Below are 22,396 nucleotides of genomic sequence, written 5' to 3' on the forward strand. Positions count from 1 at the left end.
CAGCTCCATGGGATTTCTGATGGACACTCACAATAACACATCCAGACAAGACCCCGTGTTCTTCCCTGCAACCTCTCGCTCTCCCAGGAGGCTCATCCCAGTAAATGGCACTCACACGTCTGGAGTGGTGGTGCCACTTTCTCACTCCAGACTCACAGTCATCTCACATTACTCTCTTTCGCTCAAACCATGTCAATCTGTCAGCAAGTCCTATGGACTCTACTCTTAAATGATAGTTCCTAACTGGTTTCCCAGCTCTATTCTCACCTCCTACTGTCTTCTCCACAAAGCAGCCAGAGTGAATCTTTAAAACAATGTACATCAAAGTTCTTCGTTCCATTGAGCTCCACACTTCAATGACTTCCTCTCACCCAGAATAAAAGCCAAAGTCCTTATGGGGGCTGGTGGGGCTCTGTGGGACCTGTGTGCTGGCTGCCTCTCTGTCCTCACTCTCTACTACCTTCCCCACTGCACTCCACTGCCCGCACACTCCTGTGGTTCCTCCAACAGGCTTTTTCAAGCTTTTACACCTGATATTCTCTTCACCTGGAAAGCCCTTCCATGGATCTTCACATGGATCACTCCTTCATTCGTTCAAAGGTCACCCTCCCAAAGGGCCTGACCATGCTCTCTGAAGTAGCACCATTACTCTCTCTTTACTCTGATTGACTGACTATTTCTTCATAGGACTTAATATAACATAATATTGTTTATTTCTAATGTCACCTTCTCCTACAAGAATGTTAACCTTCTTAAGAACAGGGGTTTTATTTTGTTAACCAGTGTTTCGAGCATTGAAATATTCCCTGGCACATGATAGAAATCAATAAATATTTATTTAATGAACAAATGAATATTTTTTTCATGCATATTTAAAATAAACATAGTTGGTCAAATGGTACAAACTTGCAACTAGAAGATGAATAAATTCTGAAGATCTAACGCACAGCATAGTGAGACATGAGAGAGCTGTTAGCTAATGCAATATACAAAGGTATCAAATCAACCCATTTTACACCTTAAAATTACACGATGTTGTATGTCAGTTATATCTCAGTGAAAAACAAGTAAAATAACACAGAGATTCACAATATAATCTTTAATTTTCTGCAGTAGTTTTGTGCTTCTGTAGAAGATTGAGTGTAGACTTATAATTGTATGTCAGCTTTGGTAACATATAGAGTGTGCAGTGTTCCTTAACAAAAACTTTTACATGATTTTGCAGTCTTTAAGATGTGAGTGAGTACAACAATACATATACATGTATGTTCACAAGCTATTTGCAATAGTGCTTTAGTACTTTGAAAGGCTCCTATAAGTTTTCATGCAATGTATAAATGTATAAATCTTACTGTCAAGTAGGTGATTCCCTCAAAGACTCTTGATCACAATTTAATGGATACCATACTTCCAAATTCAGGTGGTCACTTTGTCCTGGACACCAAATCTTCCAGAACAACATTGCTAGTGTGAGAGACACACTAAGAGAAAGGAAGCACAGGAGAGGGTGGGGATGTTCTCTCAGTACATGGTCAATATTTGAAATGCAGAGTATATGGTAAAGGAAGAAGAGTGTTTTAACAGGAATTAAAAAAAACTTTCAGAGGAAAAATTTATGTGAGCATAATCTCCATAAAAGGGTGAAAAATGAAGGTATAAGACAGCAGTGATCGTTAACCTCCAGATGGTGCTGTTGGAGAAGAAAAGCTAATGTGCTCTCCTGGGAGTGGACAGACCGCAGGGAGACTGCACACCATGGGGCTTTAACATAGAACCCCGTGCTTTACTTCCATCGGCTGGTGCTGGATTCCAGTCCCTGCCAAAGGCTTCCTCTCCTTTACTCTTTAGTACGAGACAGAGAGTGTCTAATTTGTGCTCATGAATAAGTCAAGTCAGCTCATACTTGGTGTCCTGTAATTCCTTCTCTTTTGTTCTTAACTCCTTTTCTCCCTTCTCCCCCAGGTGCATCTCCAGGCTACCATTCCCTCTGGGCACATCTCTGTCACCTGCTCTGGGTATCTGTTAATCCTTTGGGCACTGTGCAGATCCCACTGCACAGTGTCTCTGCCCCTGCCAAGGGAGAGAAAGCTGAGGAAGTACTCATTAACAGTAAACATTTGATGTACCTACCCTCTGTGGTCTACTTTTACTAGCACGTAATCAGGGGAAGCAGCCTCAGGTGGAAACAAGTTTGCATGAAATTTTCCTGGAGTCAAGGCTGCTTTAATGTTTCACTTGTACTTCTATAAAAATGTCATCCTTTCCTGTGTGTTTTTTGTTTTTTTTTAATGAATGGCATAGAGTGTCATCTGTGACTGTTGTTCTCTTTCTATGCAAAAGGGATGGACTAAGTCAGGGGTCTTCAAGCAGTGCTCAGGATTTATCAGCAGATATAAGAGACTTATTTATTAAAAGCCTTCTTATCAGAGGCTTACTTACAAAGGCATCTGTGTCATTTTTACCACATAGTCTTTCTCTTTAGCATCGCCTCAGTCTTGTTGAGATTCATGGTGGGGTTAGGAGAACAGCTGGTATTCTTTCTTCAATCCTCATTCTCTGTTAGGTCAAAAACTAATAAGAACCTGCTGTATAAAAAACTAAATAAAATAAAATTCAAAACAAACAAACAAACAAAAATAATCTCATCCCTGCCTTCAAGGCTCAGAGATTTCATGAAAGGCAGTCTACTGCCTTGCTAAGCTTAGCTTTCTCCCTCAGATCGCCGTACATCCATTCACCATACACACACCTCTTCTTCTCCCAGGCCATTCTTACAATTAGGGGAATTAAAAAACAAAATATTCACAAAAATATTCACAAGAAGGGGAGCATAACTAGGATTTTTCTAGCCATAAAATTCTAGAGAAATCAGGTTACTGCTTTCTCATAAAAAGCAATTTTTAAAAAATCTTTTCTCAAAAAGATAAAGGCTTTTGAAAAACCTTCAGGGTTTCTGGCCCTACCCTCCCACGCTGAATCAGCCGGGACCAATCTGAGCACTTCATTCTGCACATTATTAGATTTGAGGTTAGGGACAGTGGCCGCCTAGGAGTACTGATTCTAATCAGAAGGAGGGAGGACAAAGTGTGATGGCTTGTGAGCATGGGCAAGTTTCTTAACTTCTTCAGGTCTCACTTTGCTAATCCACAAAAAAAGGAGAAGAGTTTCAACATAATAAGTTGGTTGTGCATCTTAGACAAGCAGAGACACTTAAAAGAATCATCACAGGGAAACTCAAGAAATCTCATGGTTTGAATGAACACAGTCTGTCAATGAGGGAGATACAAAAACAATGTAGTGCTTCCAGATTCCTTTTAGATTTAGGCACTAGATGTCACTGCCAATGTTTGGTACTTTCCAAATGAAGGTTAAAAAAAAGTTCTAAAGGAAAAAAAGGGATGGGGGGTGGGGGGATTGCTTTCTTAAGAACATGAGCCCGGAAGCATTCCTTTAAATATCATAATAAAAGTGAGTCAGCTTTAGAAAAGTCATAAGGCTTTAATCAACATATTTAAACATCAAGTAAGCCAGCTATGGTTTGCTGATTAACCGATTCAAGTTGATAAGAAATATATACTGACACTATATTTAAGATACTGCTGCTTCTGATATAAGCCTAAAACGAGGAAATCAGCCTCAGAAATTAGAGGCTTGGATGAGAAGATGGAGAGGGAATGTTAGCAAACAGATGAATAACAGAAGGAAGTAAAACAATAAGACATAAATCATCGTACTGACCCTGTATTTATATGACAGGTGACGTCATATAAACATAGGTCTTTTTCTTCCCATTAAATATTTAGTCAATGTACTTAAACACTGTAGCCTTATTTCAAGTAACTTCTTTGATCTGTATGTGTATAGAATATCAGATTAAGTGAAAATATTCTAAAGTACAAATTCCTGAATTCAGTATACACCCAAGAAGAATGGAGTTTCAAGTTGTTGTGCCGATTATGTTAATCGCATTAGAGGTCTGAGAGGGAAATACTATTTTTATCAAGAACAATATTAAAAAGGGGGTGGGTGGGAGTCTAGAAACCTCATAAACACTGTTTCCTGGGGTTCCTCTACAGCAGCGGAGAGTCTTAGCTCAGGGGTGGCCCTCCATAGCCAGCATGGGCAGGCATTTACTGGGTTTAGCAAAAGAGGAAGGAGATGGGAAGCTGGCTAAATCTGAACTTTTCTCTTTTGCTATCACACTTTACCTCAAAAATGTTACAATTGAGTGTAAGGGACTGATAATATTACTACTGATGGCTAATATCTGTTGAGGCATTGCTCTAAACTCTGTACAAAAATAAACCCATTCAAGGCCCACAGTAACCCCATGACACGGGTACTATAATTATTGCCATTTTACAGATGAGAATGCTGAGGAAGATCAGGTTAATTTTCTAAAGCATTAGGGCTAAGCAGTGATGTTGCTAAAATATATTTCCATTAAGTCATGGTGTATGTTTCTAAAACAACCTTGTAAGATAAGACTAATTATGTTCATCTATCCACCATCTTTCCAAACTTCTTAATTATGTACATTTTATACAGTTGTATGTATATATGCATGTATAGTGTGCCTGTGTTCCACTCTCTTCATTTATCACCACTCTATAGCATTGTCTCAGAAATATTTTGTGTGGCTATACACTTATTTTTAGTGACAACAGAAATGGTATACCGTGGTGCTTCATGATGCTCTACGGATGTCTCAGAGGTGGTTTGGGGCCCCATGGAGGGTGGGTGGGAGCACAAACAGGAAGGCCTCAGGTCCAACCCCTATCCCCTGCTTCACTTAGAGGAGTTGCTCTTTAAAAATAAAATATTTTACATCAACTTGCGTATTTAGCTTATGTATAGTGTTTCAGTGAGGACAGGTTCCCGCTGCTAAACCAAGTTTAAATATCACTAATTAAATCATAACTTATAATATCTCTATTGAACATTTAAGTTAGTTCCATTTTTTATTTTTATAAATAATATTGCTAAGGGCATCTTTTATTCTCTTTAATTTTTTCCTTTTGTTTTAATTTTTCCTTTTAAAATATATCATAATTTATAATTCTTCTATTGAACATTTAGGTTAGTTCTGTTTTTTTTGTATTGTTATAAATAATACTCCTAAGAGCATCTCTTTTTTTTTCCTTTAATTTTTTTCCTTTTAATTGTTTTAATTTTTTAATTAAATTGTTTCCTTACTTTAAATTTCCAAGAGTTGATTTAGGCCCACAGGGCATGGACGTTTATAAGCGTTTTAGGCAGCGTTGCCGAGCGGCCCTGTCTAAGGCAGCTTACAATTTACACTGCCAATGGCAATGTGAGCACACATGCAGTTTGCCCACAACCCAAAAGTAACAGCTTTAAAAAACAAAACAAGAACAACAACAAAAATCAAACAAAACCCCAAACAATACAAAAATCAGCAACATAAATTAGGGTGTTTAAAATAGCCTAACTTAAGAGGTGCCTCCAGCTGGAAAGTTGACCATGGCTGAGCTGGGTTGGCTGTGGTAGGGTGGCCAGAGGGTCCATGTGAAAATGGTATAACTCTGTCCAAGGAGTCTGTGGAAGTAGAAGACTGTCAGGAGCCGTTCCTAAAAGGTTATTCAGGGACCATCGAAAAGGTAGGAGACCCTGGTCCTCCTGGAATTGTGAGGGGCCATCCTAGAGGGATGTCCAACTTGGGCAACTGGACTTCCCCAGAAGATGTCTTGCCTCTGAAAGTTAGACAGGCAGAATTTAATTGGTGCAGCTCATTCACAGGCTCTATTGGGAAAATGTTAATGCATTTACCACATGCAGATAGTGGCTTTAAAATATCATTTATCAAAGACAAGAAAAAAAAAGAGAAAAAGATCACTCATATTCTTACTTCCACGCCAATATCACTCTGACTATTTTGCCATTTTTGGTTTAAAACAATGACTCTGTAGTGCATCTTGCTTTTATAAAGTTTTGATAATTTGTTTTACTTTTTATAAATTGGATCATGCAGTGGAGAATTGAAGGGACCAAATAAATTGGGTGTAACTCCATGCTTGTAAGTTCCATATTTGCAGTAGGTTACAATGTATTGTATAATATGAAGGATAAAGGCTGTTTTTTATCCAAAAGCACTAGTTTACTTTCCTCAGTCAAATATAAACCCTCCAGCAGGCTTTTTTGCCTGCAAGGCAGAAAATAGGACGGGAGGAAAAATTGTACTATTTCCTCACCTCCACATGACACCATCCATGGCAGGGTGGTGGTAAATGGTTGAAGAATGTCACACAGTGCCCTGCGGTGCTAAACTCTCTTCTCATAAAGCAGAAACATTCAGTCTATGGTGTCACATAGATACTAGGATTAAGGGTGGAGCAAACAAGGAAAGAATATGTCCTTTTTGTTAAGTCTGTGTGCAAGGAGATGCCAGGATTTTAACTGGCAAAAGTCATATGTTTGCCTTTTTGCATAGAGAAATTCATTTTAAGTTTGGTTCTGTGGGATGCAGTAGGGATTGGACGAATGGGTCCATTGAATACCCCCCTTCACACATTCACACAGATCTGTGAACCTGGGAATCCTGTGTGCAATATGAGGGCCTCTGGAAGCAGGAACTCTTCCTCACACCCATTGCCTAAGTTCAGGTCTTTATTGTCATCACCTTCCACTGTCTTGCCTTCAGTCCAATGCCTCACCGCTGTACTGATCATCTCTTTACCACACAGAGCTGGTGGTTCTTCTCTGACTACACACCTTTGATGAGGACTATACAGTCGACAGAATCTTAACATTCAAGAGGTTTTGCCTTCAAAAGCTTACTCTCTCTGTCTCCAACCCCCTTTTCCAGCCTCATTTCCTGCCACTCGTGCCTGGCCAGCACCTCACCCTTATCCCCCAGCGTCTGGACTCTTCAGACAACTTGCCAAGATCTAAGCAAGCCCTGCTCTTTGCTACCTTTGCTCGTGTTCATGCTTTCTTCTTTTCCATTAAGTTCCCTTTCTCTATTTCTTTGTCCTATAAGTACCAGCACAAATGTAGCCTCCTCTCAGAATCCTTTGACCATCTCTCTCTGTTGTGCAGAACTAAGAGCTTTTTCAACTCCGTTACCATGTATTCTTTTTGTAGCATGCCTGCCTTATAATACAATTCTTTGTATTTACCTCTTCCACTCCTGGCAGACTGCAGCTCTTCTGGGGCAGGGGGTGTGTCTATTTCATGTTTTTACCCCCAGAACTAACACAGTTCAGACACATAGCGTTTGTTTAATATTTTTGAACAAACTCATTTATTTATAAATAGGTTATAGTTACTGGTGAATTAATAAAAAGTAAGTAATGGCTGTTTACTAATATTTGTTATTTATTTATTTATTCAACCATTCTCTCCTGAGTCCCTACTATGTGCCAGGCATTGTGATGAGCACTGGTATTGGAAGATGACTAAGTCATTGCTCCTGATCTGAAAGGGGTTTACAGTCTTGTGAGGGAGATAGACATATACGTGTGGAATATATTCATTTATTTATTTTGCAAAATAGAAAAAGGTTCTTTTTTTTTTTTGCACCTAAAACAAGCACAAATTTTACTTCAGAAAGCTTTGAGACATAATGTAGGTCTTACCGAAGTACCTTCCAGGGAATTATACCATCTAACACAGACAAAATCCTGCTGAAATGTTCTTGAGGCACATCTCTTCCCAAGTCCCGGTCACCATGACAGCTGTTCCCCACAAATACCTTTCCTGTTTCTCTCAAGCTGCAGCTTGCCTCTCTCTTGCCCTCCTGTGCCCACTAGTTCTGTCCTGAGAGGCGTTCCCTGCCTTTCCTTTATAGGTCAGTGGTATCCCGTTCGAACCTGAGGCTGAGCAGTTCACACATGGGCTCCTTAAGGAGGCAGGGTAGAGGGCAAGTGGAGAGTAGTTATACTTTGATATAGAAAAAGGTTCTTAAATTTGGATTTTCTTCTGCATGAATTTAGAGTAAGTAGTGGTATGTTAAGAGTGTAAGTAGCAAAAACATCTAAACTATATTTAATTTCTGGCCTGTACTACTCAGAAAATATATGTTTAAGAGTAATACCTCTTTCTTTTACCAGCAGGGGCACAGTCCTGGGTGTTTTTGTAATGCCAGGGAGAAGAGTAGTGGTGCTAGAAATAGAGAGAGAGAGAGAGAGAGACAGAAAGAGAGAGAAAGAGATTGCATCCTTCATTGCCAGAACCCTGCTGAGACTCTCTACTGTTACAGGAGTCCTAGCAGCAAAGCAATAGTACCTCCACAAACATCTTCAGCCTTCTTCTGGTAAAGTGAGAGTTTAACCAGATAACTAGAAGAGAGTCTTGCATTAGTCTTTGATTTCAGTATAACCCTACCTTATAGGCTTGGAGTGAGTGTTTGCTAGAGCCTTCCTCTAGTTTGGCAGTGTGAGACAAGGAGTCCCATTTATTAATGAACCCTGACATATAAAAGGACAACCTGAGATAGTCAACTGGAATTTAGTAAAGGTCAGAGGTTACTATAAAAGGACTTAATGACCCAGAAATTCCATTCCTGGGTATATATTCAAAAAAAGCAAAACTACTAATTTGAAAAGATACATGCACCTCAATGTTCATAGCAGCATTATTTATAACTGCCAAGATATGGAAGCAACCTAAGTGTCCATCGGCAGATGAGTGGATAAAGAAGATGTCGTATGTATATACAATGGAATACTACTCAGACATACAAAAGAAAAAAATGTTGCCGTTTGCAGCAACATAAATGGACTTGGGGGGCATTATACTAAGCGAAATAAGTCAGAGAAAGACAAATACTGTATGATATCACTTATATGTGAAATCTAGAAATTACAACAAACTAGTGAATATAAAAAAAGAGAAGCTGATTCACAGATATAGGTAATAAACTAGTGGTTAACAGTGAGGAGGGAGGGGCAATAAAGGGGTGAAAAAGTGGATTGCACAAGCTATTGGGTGTAAGATAGGCTCAAGGATGTGTTGTACAACATGGAGAATATAGCCAATATTTTGTAATAACTGTAAATAGAAAGTAACTTTAAAAAATTGTATAAAATTTTTAAATAAATTAAAAAAAAGGACTTGTGCAGAGGCAACAATCATTTGTCCACTATACAAGGAGGAAAATCTAGATGCATAGAATTATAAGACTAGAAGGGAACATCAGGAGGAAAAGCAGTTCAGCCCTTGCCTTTAAGAAGGAGGACATTCAATCATTCAAAAAACCAAGAGAAAAGAAAATGAACTCAATAAACCAGATCCTATTTTTGGAAGCCAAATGTTTTTCCAGCAAATGGCTCATTAACACCTGCATGGTATATGAGCTGATGTTCTAGAACAGCAAGGAACTCTTAAGACATTTTACAGTTTTCTTACCTGTATTATCAGTTTTCTTTGTTCATATCTTGAGAGTGAGGTGTTTTTTGCTAATTAAGAGAGATAATACAATGTTGCATCTATTTTATCAGGATGTGGTACAATACAACACTGTGAGATGCAAGCTCATGAAGATACTGTAGAAACAAATGTCACCTCTACTGTAGGAGGAAGTCTCCTTGGGAGTATAGGGGTGAGTATTGGCTCCAGATGTGCAAATGCAAAACTATAGACCCAGGGTTACTGGAGCATCAGAAGAGTCTATTAAGATTTTTTTTTTTTTTTTTTTTGCAAAGGCACAGTAAGCTCTTCATAGTGTAAGTAATAATATTTATTAATTACCAGTTCTGTGGTATTATTTTCAACTATTTTAATGTATTGTCTTTCTTCTCTCCCTTGTCAGCTTTCCCAAAGTTTAATATAGCTTCTAAAAATGTTTTATGCCTTTTGCTACCATTTTCCAGAAAAGAGTAAAAGGCACATTGGAAATTAAGTCTGTCAATCTGTGATGTAGGAGTCTGTAAAAATTGACCTGGGTAATGACAATAAGTTTTGGCTTGGTAATGGAAGAATACGACTTAAACCAAGGCTTATTTGGACTAGGTTATGGGTTTGAGATCAGAGCGCTCTATGAGATAGATGTAGGGAGAAGCATCCTCAGAGCAGGCATTGCATAGAGATGTATATCCTCATTGTTATAAAATGGCCCTGAAAGATGCTCATATCTGAACGCTCAGAGCTATGGATATATTAGCTCACATGGGAACAGGGATGTCACAGATGTGAATAAAGGCAGAGACACTGAGTTGGGAAGTTATCCCAGATTATTCAGGTGGGTCCAATCTGATCACATAAATTCTTAAGAGCAGAGAACCATATCTGGCTGTGGTTAGAGAAAGAGATGTGACCAAAGAAGCAAGGTCAGAGAGATGCTACATTTTGTGATTTACAATATTAATTAAAAATTTTTTATAATTCCCCTCCCCAGCTTTATTGAAGTATGATTGACAAATAAAAATTATATACATTTAAGTTTTTTAAGATGTATAAAGTGATGATTTAATATATATACATTGTGAAATGATTACCACACTCAGGTTAATTAGCACATCCATCACCTTACATAGTTACCTTTTTTTTTTGGTGGTGAGAACTCTAAAAATTTACTGTTTTGGTAAATTTCAAGTGTATAATAGAGTATTATTAATTAAATTATTTTTAACCATACTGTACATTGGATGCCCAGAGCTTATTCATCCTATAACAAAAAGCTTGCACTCTTTGACCAATATATTCTCATTTCCTCAATACTTCAGCCTCTGGAAACCACCATTTTACTCTTTGCTTCTATGTGCTTTATATTTTTAAACAACTTTTATTGAAGTATATTTGATTTACAATATTGTATTAGTTTCAGGTGTACAGCAAAGTGAATCAGTTATACATATACATATATCCACTCTTTTTTTAGATTCTTTTCCCATATAGGCCATTACAGAGTACTGAGTAGGGTTCCCTGTGCTATACAGGAGGTTCTTATTAGTTATCTATTTTATATATAGTGGTGTGTATATGTCAATCTCAATCTCCCAATTTACCCCCACCCCTTACCTCCTGGTAACCATAAGTTTGTTTTCTATACCTGTAACTCTATTTCTGTTTTGTAGATAAGTTCATTTGTACCGTTTTTAAAGATCCCACATACAAGTGATATCATATGATATTTGTCTTTCTGTGTATGACAATCTTTAGGTCCATTCATGTTGCTGCAAATGGCATTATTTCATTCTTTTTTTATGGCTGAGTAATATTCCATTGTATATATGTACCACATCTGCTTTATCCATTCATCTGTTGATGGGCATTTAGGTTGCTCCCATGACATGGCTATTGTAAACAGTGCTGCAATGAATATCGGTGTACATATATCTTCTCTAATTACAGTTTTCTCTGGATATATGCCCAGGAGTGGGATTGCTGGATCATATGGGAGTTCTATTTTTAGTTTTTTAAGGAACCTCCATACTGTTCTCCATAGTGGTTGTATCAATTTACATTTCCACCAACAGTGTAAGAGGGTTCCCTTTTCTCCACACCCTCTCCAGCATTTATTGTTTGTAGATTTTTTGATGATGGCCGTTCTGACTGGTGTGAGGTGATACCTCATCGTAGTTGTGATTTGCATTTCTCTAATAATTGTGATGTTGAGCATCTTTTCATGTGCTTTTTAGCCATCTGTATGTCTTCTTTGGAGAAACATCTGTTTAGATCTTTCACCCATTTTTTTATTGGGTTGTTTGTTTTTTCTGATATTGAGCTGCATGAGCTGTTTGTATATTTTGGAGATTAATCCCTTGTCCATTGCTTCATTTGCACATGTTTTCTCCCATTCTGAGGGTTGTCTTTTCGTTTTGTTTCTGGTTTCCTTTGCTGTGCAAAACTTTTAAGTTTAATTAGGTCCCATTTGTTCAGTTTTGTTTTTATTTTCATTACTCTAGGAGGTGGATGGAAGAAGATCTTGCTGCAATTTATGTCAAAGAGTGTTCTGCCCAGTTTCCTCTAAGAGTTTTATAGTATCTGACCTTCCATTCAGATCTTTATTCCATTTTGAGTTTATTTTTGTGTATGGTGTTAGGGAGTGTTCTAATTTCATTCTTTTACATGTAGCTGTCCAGTTTTCCCAGCACCAGTTATTGAAGAGACTGTCTTTTCTCCATTGTATATTCTTGCCTCCTTTGTCATTGATTAGGTGAGCCGTAGGTGTGTAGATTTTTTTTTTAAAATTTTTCATGGAGTATAGTTGATTTACAATGTTGTGTTAATTTCAGTTGTACAGCAGAGTGAATCAGTTATACATATACATATAATGACTCTTTTTTAGATTCTTTTCTTATATAGGGTATTACAGACCATTGAGTAGAATTCCCTATGCTATACAGTAGGTCCTTATTAGTTATCTATTTTATATATAGTAATGTGTATATGTCAGTCCCAATCTCCCAACTTACCCCTCCTCCTTTTCCCCAGTAACCATAGGTTTGTTTTCTACATCTGTAACTTTATTTCTGTGTTGTAGATAAGTTCATTTGTACCCTTTTTTTAGATTCCACATACAAGCGATGTCATATGATATTTGTCTTTCTATGTCCGACTTACTCCACTCAGTATGACAATCTCTAGGTCCATCCCTAAGTGCGTGGGTTTACCTCTGGACTTTCTATCTGGTTCCATTCATCTATATTTCCGTTTTTGTGCCAGTACCATATTGTTTTGATCACTGTATGTTTGTAGTATAGTCTGAAGTCAGGGAGCCTGATTCTTCCAGTCCAGTTTTTCTTTCTCAAGATTGCTTTGGCTATTTGTGGTCTTTTGTGTTTCCATACATATTGTAAAGTTTTTTGTTCTAATTCTGTGAAAAATGCTGTTGATAATTTGATAGAGATTACATTGAATCTGTATTTTGCTTTGAGCTGTACTTTTTAAGATTTCACATGTAAGTGAGATTATACAGTATTTGTCTTTCTGTGTTTGGACTTTTTTCGCTCAGCAAAACAAAATAATGTCCTCAAAAAATAATGTCCTCCAGATTCATACACATTGTCACAAATGGCAGAATTTCCTTATTTTTTTATGGTTGAATAATATTCACATTTCCTTTATTCATCCATTGATGGACATTTCAGTTGCCCATTATCTTGGCTATTTATGACTAATACTGCAATGAATATGGGAGTGCAGGTGTGTCTTTGAGATACTGATTTCATTTCCTTTGGATATATACCCAGAAATGGGGTTACTGGATCATATGGTAGTTTAATTTTTAATTTTCTGAGAATACTCTATACTATTTTGCATGGTGGCTGTACCAATTTACATTCCTACCAACAGTGTGCAAGGATTCCCTTTTCTCCATACCCTCGATAACACTTGTTATCTCATCTTTTTGATAATAACCATCCTAACAGGTGTGAAGGGGTATCTCATTATAGTTTGCAGTTCCCTGATGATTAGCATGTTTTCATATACCTGTTGGCCATTTGTTTCTCTGTGACCTTTAAAGATGGAGGAAAGTGACCATGAGCCAAGAAATGCAGGTGGCCTCTAGAAGCTAGAAACATGTTAAAGAAACAGGTTCATTCCTCGAATTACCAAAAAAGGAACTCAGCCTTACTAATAATTTGATTTTAGCTTAATGAGAGTCATGTAGAATTTCTGACCTAGAGAACTGTAAGGTAACAAATTTGTGTTGTTTTAAGCCACCAAGTTTGTGTTAATTTGTTAAGGAAGCAATAGAAAACTTACACAGGAATGCATTATGATAATAATTATAAATATCTGACAAGAAGAGTTGAATCTGACTCATAGAGAAGGATGCAGTGCACAGTTCATTGTGATTCTTCATGGGGGCCATCTGCTGGCAGGTAGTTCCCATTCAGTAGTGTTGCTCAGTTGGAGGGAGTTAATAGTTCTGTTTCCTATGTTTTCCTCTAAGAGTTTTATAGTGTCCGGTCTTACATTCAGGTCTTTAATGCATTTTGAGTTTATTTTTGTGTATGGTGTTAGAGAGTGTTCTAATTTCATTCTTTAACATGTACCTGTCCAGTTTTCCCAGCACTACTTATTGAAGAGACTGTCTTTTCTCCATTGTATATTCTTGCCTCCTTTGTCATAGATTAGGTGACCACAGGTGTGTGGGTTTATCTCTGGACTTTCTATCCTGTTCCATTGATCTATATTTCTGTTTTTGTGCCAGTACCATACTGTCTTGAGTACTGTAGCTTTGTAGTATAATCTGAAGTCAGGGAGCCTGATTCCTCCGGCTCCATTTTTCTTTCTCAAGATTGCTTTGGCTATTCAGGGTCTTTTGTGTTTCCATACAAACTGTAAAATTTTTTGTTCTAATTCCGTGAAAAATGTTATTTGTAATTTGATAGGGATTGCATTAAATATGTAGATTACTTTGGGTAGTACAGCCATTTTGACAATACTGATTCTCCCAATCCAAGAACATGGTATATCTCTCCATCTGTATGTGTCATCTTTGATTTCTTTCATCAGTATCTTATAGTTTTCTGAGTACAGCTCTTTTTGCCTTCTTAGGTAAGTTTATGCCTAGGTATTTTATTCTTTTTGATGAGATGGTAAATGATATTGTTTCCTTGATTTCTCCTTCTGATCTTTTGTTGTTAGTGTATAAGAATGCAAGTGATTTCTGTGCATTAATTTTGTATCCTGCAACTTTAACAAATTCATTGATGAGCTCTAGTAGTTTTCTGGTAGCATCTTTAGGATTTTCTATGTATAGTATCACTCTCTGACATAAATTGCAGTAAGATCTTTTTTGATCCACCTCCTAGAGTAATAAAAACATAAACAAAAGTAAACAAATGGTACCTCATTAAACTTAAAAGCTTTTGAACAGCAAAGGAAACCATAAACAAAACGAAAAGACAACCCACAGAACGGGAGAAAATATTTGCAAATGAAGCAATGGACAAGGGATTAATTTCCAAAATATACAAACAGCTTATGAAGCTCAATGTCAAAAAAAACAAACAACCCAGTCAAAAAATGGATGAAAGATCTAAACAGACATTTCTCCAAAGAAGACATTTCTCCAAAAAACACATGAAAAGATGCTCAACATCACTAATTATTAGAGAAATACAAATCAAAACTACGATGAGGCATCACCTCACACTGGTCAGAATGGCCATCATCAAAAAATCTACAAACAATAAATATTGGAGAGGGTGTGGAGGAAAGGGAACCCTCCTACACTGTTGGTGGGAATGTAAATTGATACAGCCACCATGGAGAACAGTATGGAAGTTCCTTAAAAAACTAAAAATTGAGCTTCGATACGATCCAGAAATCCCATTCCTGGGTATATATCCAGAGAAAACCGTAATTTGAAAAGATACTTGCACCCCAATGTTCATTGTAGCACTATTTACAATAGCCAGGACATGGATGCAATGTAAATGTCCATCAACAGAGGAATGGATAAAGAAGATATGGTACATATACACATTGGGATATTACTCAGAGATAAAAAAAAAGAACGAAATAATGCCATTTGCAGCAACATGGATGGACCTAGAGATTGTCATACAGAGTGAACTAAGTCTGACAGATAAAGACAAATATCATATGACATCACTTATATGTGGAATCTAAAAAAACAGTACAAATCAACTTATTTACAAAACAGAAATATCGTCAGACATGTAGAAAACAAGCTTATGGTTACCAAGGGGGAAAAGGGGGGGAAGGATATATTGTAAGATTGACATTGACATATACACACTACTGTGTATAAAATAGATAACTCATAAGTACCTCGTATAGCACAGGGAATGCTACTCAGTACTCTGTAATGTCCTATATGGGAAAAGAATCTTAAAAAGATTGGATATATGTAGTTGTATAACTGATTCACTTTGCTGAATACCTGAAACTAACACAACATTGTAAATCAACTATACTCCAATAAAACTTAATTTAAAAAAAAGAGTTGTGTTGGAAAAAGGAGAAAATAAAATCTTTAGCCACTGCCCAGGAAATCTGGAAATGATCAAACAAATTCTTATTAGCTGATTTTTACTTGACATTACTTGTTCATTGATGAGAACTAAGATGCTATTGATCACTTTACAAAATATTTCATTTGATCTTCACAACTACCCTGATTTGTATCATTCTTATTTTATATGAGAAAAACTGTGGGTAAAAGTTAAGTGAAACTACAGGTGAGATGTTAAATGGTCCATCCAAAAAGTGGGGAAAAAGGACTCAGAGCCCATCACGATGCCCTACAGGTTCTCCTCATCCTCAAAACAGATGTTGTTTTACCATAAGACTGGGTCATTCTCTTTCTTAGTCTTGTTACATATCCTTGAGTATTGAAACACAATAAAGATTTCCTCCAAAAGTTGTGTTTTGTTTTCTACCTATGGTGCAAAAATGTATATCTACTATTTTCCCCAAACTGTTTTTGAAAATATTTAAAAAATTAAAAAGTTGGAGTCATCTCAGCCTTAGGTTAGCTAATGTTTGCTTAGCATCATTGAGAATGGTTTATACCCTTTTCACAGCAGGAAGCCTAGCTCTGATGGAAACCATTAGTATCAGCTACTGCTTTATTCAGGTAATGTAAATTAAGTAGCTACATAGAGAAATGTGTACTCTTGTAAGTAAATATAGTCAAAGTATAGCATAGTGCAGGTAAGGCATTTTTCTATACTACCAGGAGCTGTAGGTAGGAAAGAGGAAAATAAGCCACTGAAAGATAATTGAAAAAGTATTAAAAATGTTTGAAATTTACCTGTGCTTTCTTATTAACCATAGTAATTCAGATGCAGAGAGGGAGAACTTCTATAAGTGAACTTAAAAAAAGCACGATTGAGACATAATTCACATACCATACAATTCACCCATTTCAAGTGTAAAATTCAATGTTTTTTATTGCATTACAGTTTTGAGTTTTTTCATTGCAATAAAATATACAAAAAATTTGTCATTTTAAGTGTGCAATTCAGTGGCATTCATTACATTCACAATGTTGTGTAACCATCACCACTATTTCCAAAACATTTTCGTCACCCCAAATAGAAACTCTGTAACCATGAAACAATAACTCCTCATCCCTCCCTCCTCTCAGTCCCTGTAACTTCTTTTATTTTTTTTTTAACGTCTTTATTGGAGTATAATTGCTTTACAATGGTGTGTTATTTTCTGCTTTAGAGCAAAGTGAATCAGCTATACATATACATATATCCCCATAACTCCTCCCTCTTGCGTCTCCTTCCCATCCTCCCTAACCCACCCCTCTAGGTGGTCACAAAGCACCAGCTGATATCCCTGTGCTATGCGGCTGCTTCCCACTATCTATTTTACATTTGCTAGTGTATATATGTCCATGCCACTCTCTCACTTCGTCCAATCTTACACTTCCCCCTCCTTGTGTCCTCAGGTCTATTCTCTACGTCTGCGTCTTTATTCCTGTCTCGTGCCCCTAGGTTCTTCAGAACAATTTTTTTTTTTTTTTTTTTTTTTACATTGCATATATATGTGTTAGCATACGGTATTGGTTTTTCTCTTTCTGACTTACTTCACTCTGTATGACAGACTCTAGGTCCACCCACCTCACTACAAATAACTCAATTTCATTTCTTTTTATGGCTGAGTAATATTGCATTGTATACATATGCCACATCTTCTTTATCCATTCCTCTGTCGATTTCTGTTTTTACAAATTTGTCTATTTTAGATAGTTCACGTAGTAGAGTTCTTTTGTGTCTGATTTGTTTACTTAGTATAATATTTTCAAGGTTTATTCTTTTACAGCATGTATCAGAACATTTCTTTTTATGACTGAATAATATTTCATTGCATATATATGCCACATTTTGTTTACCGTTCATCTCTTGATGGACACTTCAGTTGTTTCCACGTTTTGACAATTGTGAATAATGCTACAATGAACATTGGCATATAAGTATCTATTTGAGTCCCTGCTCTCAGTTCTTTGGGTATATACCTAGTTATGGAATTGATGGATCATATGGTAGTGTATGTTTAGCTTTGTGAGGGACAGCCGAACTCTTTTCCAATGTGGCTGCACCATTTTACATTCCCACCAGCAATGTACAAGGGTTCCAATTTCTCGGACCCTCATCAACACCATCCTGGTAGGTGTGATGTGGTATCTCATTGTGGCTTTGTGTAAATGAACTTTTAAACTCAAAGCAATTGCTGAAAGTTTTGACTGCAATGAACAGAAATAATTTATGTTGTTTTTCCATGATGTTTGCTACTACTCCCCAAGTTACTCCCAGATCATTAGTGGTCTAGCTCTTTCCCTTTCTTAGAAAGAGCCAGGTCATCTGGAAGGAGACTCAGGAACAGGAAATAAAATATAGATGTAGGAATTCTGTGCAATAGGGAAGTGTATGTGGTAAATAAAAGAGGGCGAGAAGGGAGTGTACATAAAGAGGTATACAGTTTATAAAGGATTATAAAAATTACGTAAGATAGAAAACATGGGTGTATTCATGGAAACATGATAGAGAAAATGCAAAGCAGCTGCACTCTGTGAATATAAGTCATGGTTCAAAGTTGTCAGGTCTATGACTTTAGGCTTTGTTGTAGAGAGAGGATGGATTTGGATTCCTTAAATCCCACTTAATGAAGAATGACAATATCCCCTTCTTCTCCCCTAGGGCAGGTAGGAGCTCCTGACACCCTGTTAAAGACAGGAAACTCATTTCCCCAAGCCACCTTCAACTGCCACAGATGATCAGACATGGCCCAGTGGATCTGCTGTGGGTGCTAAGGCCAGTCTGCAAGATTTAGGGAATCTCAAGTTTCCCTCAAATGAGAGCAAAAACCCGATATTATTTTTTCCTAAGGAGATTCTCTTTATCAAAGCATTAGAGCCTATATTTTGTTGATTGTCCCTGAGCAATGACAACTGTGATCCCATATGGAAGAGGACTCCTCACTGTCCCTAGGACACCAGGTGTGCCTTTCAGAGGAAATTATGCAAATTTCAGAGGAAAAAAGCTTGAAATATGCCTACTCTTTCATCTTTTGTAAATTTATGCCAAGAAAAAAACTGCCAGTGTGTAAATATTTATGTACATGTTGTTCAATACAATCACCTCAGAGTCACCTGAAAAAAAATATTGACAACAACTCAAATGTCTAACTGTAAAGGATAAATTATAGCATTTACTAGAATACTATGACTTACTAGAATACTATTTTGTCATTAAAGATTACCTTATAGAAATTTATTAACTGACATGGAAGAACATTAAAAAATTATTGACAAACAAAACAAGCAAATCATAAAAGCATAAAGTCTCAATTTGTCCTCCGTTCCTTCCTCCCTCCCTCCCCCCCTCCCTTTCTCTCTCTCCCTTTTCCCTTTCTCTCTCTCTTGCTCTCTCTCCAGGTTGATTTTGTCTATCTAGAGATTGTGTACCAAAATCTGAGTAGTGGTCTTTGTGTAGTAAGATTATGGATAAGTTTTATTCATTCATTAGGATGATTTGTATTTTACAAAATGAACTTGTATTACAACACTGCATCCTCTACACACACATCCTGGAAAATGCCAGGTGATGGCAACTTCACAGTTCTGTTTATGAAAGGGGATGCTTCTCCTGCACATATATAGCATCATATCTCCTAGTCTCCATATATTCAGAAGACTAGCGTGATATTCTGGGTCTCCTTTAAAAAAAAGCGTTCTAAATTCTTCTTAGAGAAGACCAGCAAGATACAATGCTACAAGGCAGCAAATGCTGATGGGGAGAGTAGAAGTGAAGATGGTTCAGCAATGACGAATCGTACTGGTTTGGTTACAGAAAAGGGGAGCGTTGCCAGTTCCCGTAGTCGGGATGCCTTTTGTGTTCTGCGTCGTTTTTTTAGCTCAGGGATTATCAGAGCAAGGTTTCCATTCCAGAGCATTCAACACGGCACGCCCACTCAAATTCAGAGCTCAGTGTGATTACTACCAGCTTTTAAAAACTTTGCTAGTTAAAGACTTAGCTCTTGTTAACAGGGTCCATTTCTTATGGATAACGTATTAGTTCAGGAAGTAAGGAAAAAATGCTATGGTGACTTTAATGCACCACAAAGGCATTTGCTTAGAGTCAATTTCAGCAGAATATAATCTTTCAGTTGCTTTGTTACCATAATGTCCAAATCGTCTTTTCCACACTGACTCTTTATATACTTGGCTCTCATAGTCTGTGGGTGTCACAGAGACACACAGGACCTGATGGTCTAATTGCCATTTATGCTGTCAGTAAGGAGCAGTGGCAGAACTGAGCTCAATATTCCTTAGTTCACCTGATATTCATTTTTAAGATCTAAATAAAATATTAAAAGTGAACTTTTGAAATGTTACACCACAGAGTGAAATGTGTAGATTTTTAAAATTATTTTTTGTAGTTACTTCTGAAATGTCCCTTGAAAGAGGTTGGGTTGAGCCAGTGTTTGGTCTCTAAGCCTGTTTTTCCAGAGGCTCCCATTAACAAGGTCCTGAAGGGAATTGTAACAAATCTAAGACCATCAGGTCACAGACTGAGAAAGATGTTTCAAAATTGAAGCCATGCACTGATAAGACTTAGGTTCTTAACTCAATCTGGTTAAGAGTGTACGAGAAAAGATCTTTATTCCAGTAAACTGGAAAAGGATTGAAGAACTTTCTTCACGTAGAGTGATTTGGGAAGTCCCTTAGCAAGATCTTTTAAATGGGATCTTGAAGTTTTCTATATCCTAGTTCTCATGTAAACTTGAGATAACTTTCTCTCTTTCTCCTGGAAATATCTCTTCTAAAGGACAGTATTTCTACTCGTTAGAGTCAACAAGATTTATTGAATGTGGACTCTGCCTCTGATTCTTTAATACTTGGTGCCTTAGAATATTCTTTAAAAATCATTGTTGTCTCAGAATAGTCTCAAAAAAGTATCATCAATTTGCACATGAGAAAATGAGGTCCAGAGGGCTGCTTTCGTCTGTCCGCTAACTGGTTTACCCCTCCTCCTGTCTTGCCCAACTCCAATCCATCCTATTCTTGCTGGTAATGTTTCTTTAATTGGACTTGTTCCATATGAGAAGTTTAGGAAATGGAAGATTTTGGAAGTTAATAAAGAACTTACATAGACAACCATTGGGTTGTCTGTGTAAGCCTTGCTACTACCATACTAGAATTCTGGCAGACATTTTCTATATAATTTCACAAATCTGCTCTTTTTTTTTCTTCCCCAAGAACAATAAAATTTCACTCAGAACAGAAACAAAACAAACTTACCTACTGACAAATGTGTTGTCTGTATCAATGAACAAATATTTGTGTAGTACCTACTATGTGTCAGACAGTTGGAATGTGGCAGTGAAATGATAAACAAGGCCTGTGACCTCATGGAAATCTCAAACATCAATCTGTAATTATAAGTGTGATGAGTGCTGGGAAGAATGGCAATGTGGGACTATCTATTGTTTTCTCTCTTTCTCTTCCTTTAATGACTCCTATTAAAAGTTAATGTTATCATATATACAATGGAATATTACTCAGCCATAAAGAGAAACAAAACTGAGTTATTTGTAGTGAGGTGGGTGGACCTAGAGTCTCATACAGAGTGAAGTAAGTCAGAAAGATAAAAACAAATACCGTATGCTAACACATATATATGCAATCTAAAAAAAAAAAAAAAAGGTTCTGAAGAACCTAGGGGCAGGACAGGAATAAAGACACAGACATAGAGAATAGACTTGAGGACATGAGGAGGGGGAAGGGTAAGCTGGGACGAAGCGAGAGATTGGCATGGGCATATATAGACTACCAAATGTAAAGTAGATAGCTAGTGGGAAGCAGCCACATAGCACAGGGAGATCAGCTTGGTACTTTGTGACCACCTAGAGGGGTGGGATAGGGAGAGTGAGAGGGAGGTGCAAGAGGGAGGTGATATGGGGATATATGTATATGTAGATATATGTATATGTATAGCTGATTCACTTTGTGATATAGCAGAAACTAACACACCACTGTAAAGCAATTATACTCCAATAAAGATGTTAAAAAAAAGTTAATGTTGTGTCTTATGCCTCTGTGCTCTAGAATCTACACTCACTATGTACAGCAAATGAATTCTTTAAGAATATACTATGAACTTGTAGACAGTATAGAGTGTGCTCAGAGAATATAAGAGCAACAGCCTGAAGCAGGAAGAATACATTGTACAGTATTTCCAGAATTGTGATATTGGATGTCTCTCTGTCCTTTCATCTATCCTTCTTTCAATTCTAGCAGGCCTCCTCAATTTTCCCATTGGTAAATTATCACTCTATGGATTAGTACAAATCTATGGCATTTCTACTATGACATCACCATCTTGACTAAATCCATTTATATGGACTGTTCTTACTTCAACAGGGCAAGTGGCTTGTCATGTTCCTTCATATATGATTCCTCTGTTGACATTTGATCTATTTCTTAGTATGCTTTCTGACT

General features: G+C 37.1%; 1 long non-coding RNA gene across 1 annotated transcript; it reads left to right on the plus strand.

Moving 5' to 3' along the window:
* Positions 1-960: 960 nt before the first annotated feature.
* On the plus strand, positions 961-16,223 carry LOC309647086. Its single transcript, XR_014255781.1, has 2 exons — positions 961-7,522; positions 7,920-16,223. It is a non-coding gene; the product is annotated as an uncharacterized lncRNA (long non-coding RNA).
* Positions 16,224-22,396: the final 6,173 nt, after the last annotated feature.

This window comes from Balaenoptera physalus (genome assembly GCF_965194825.1).
Source record: "Balaenoptera physalus genome assembly, chromosome: 17".
In the NCBI taxonomy this organism is placed as follows: domain Eukaryota; kingdom Metazoa; phylum Chordata; class Mammalia; order Artiodactyla; family Balaenopteridae; genus Balaenoptera; species Balaenoptera physalus.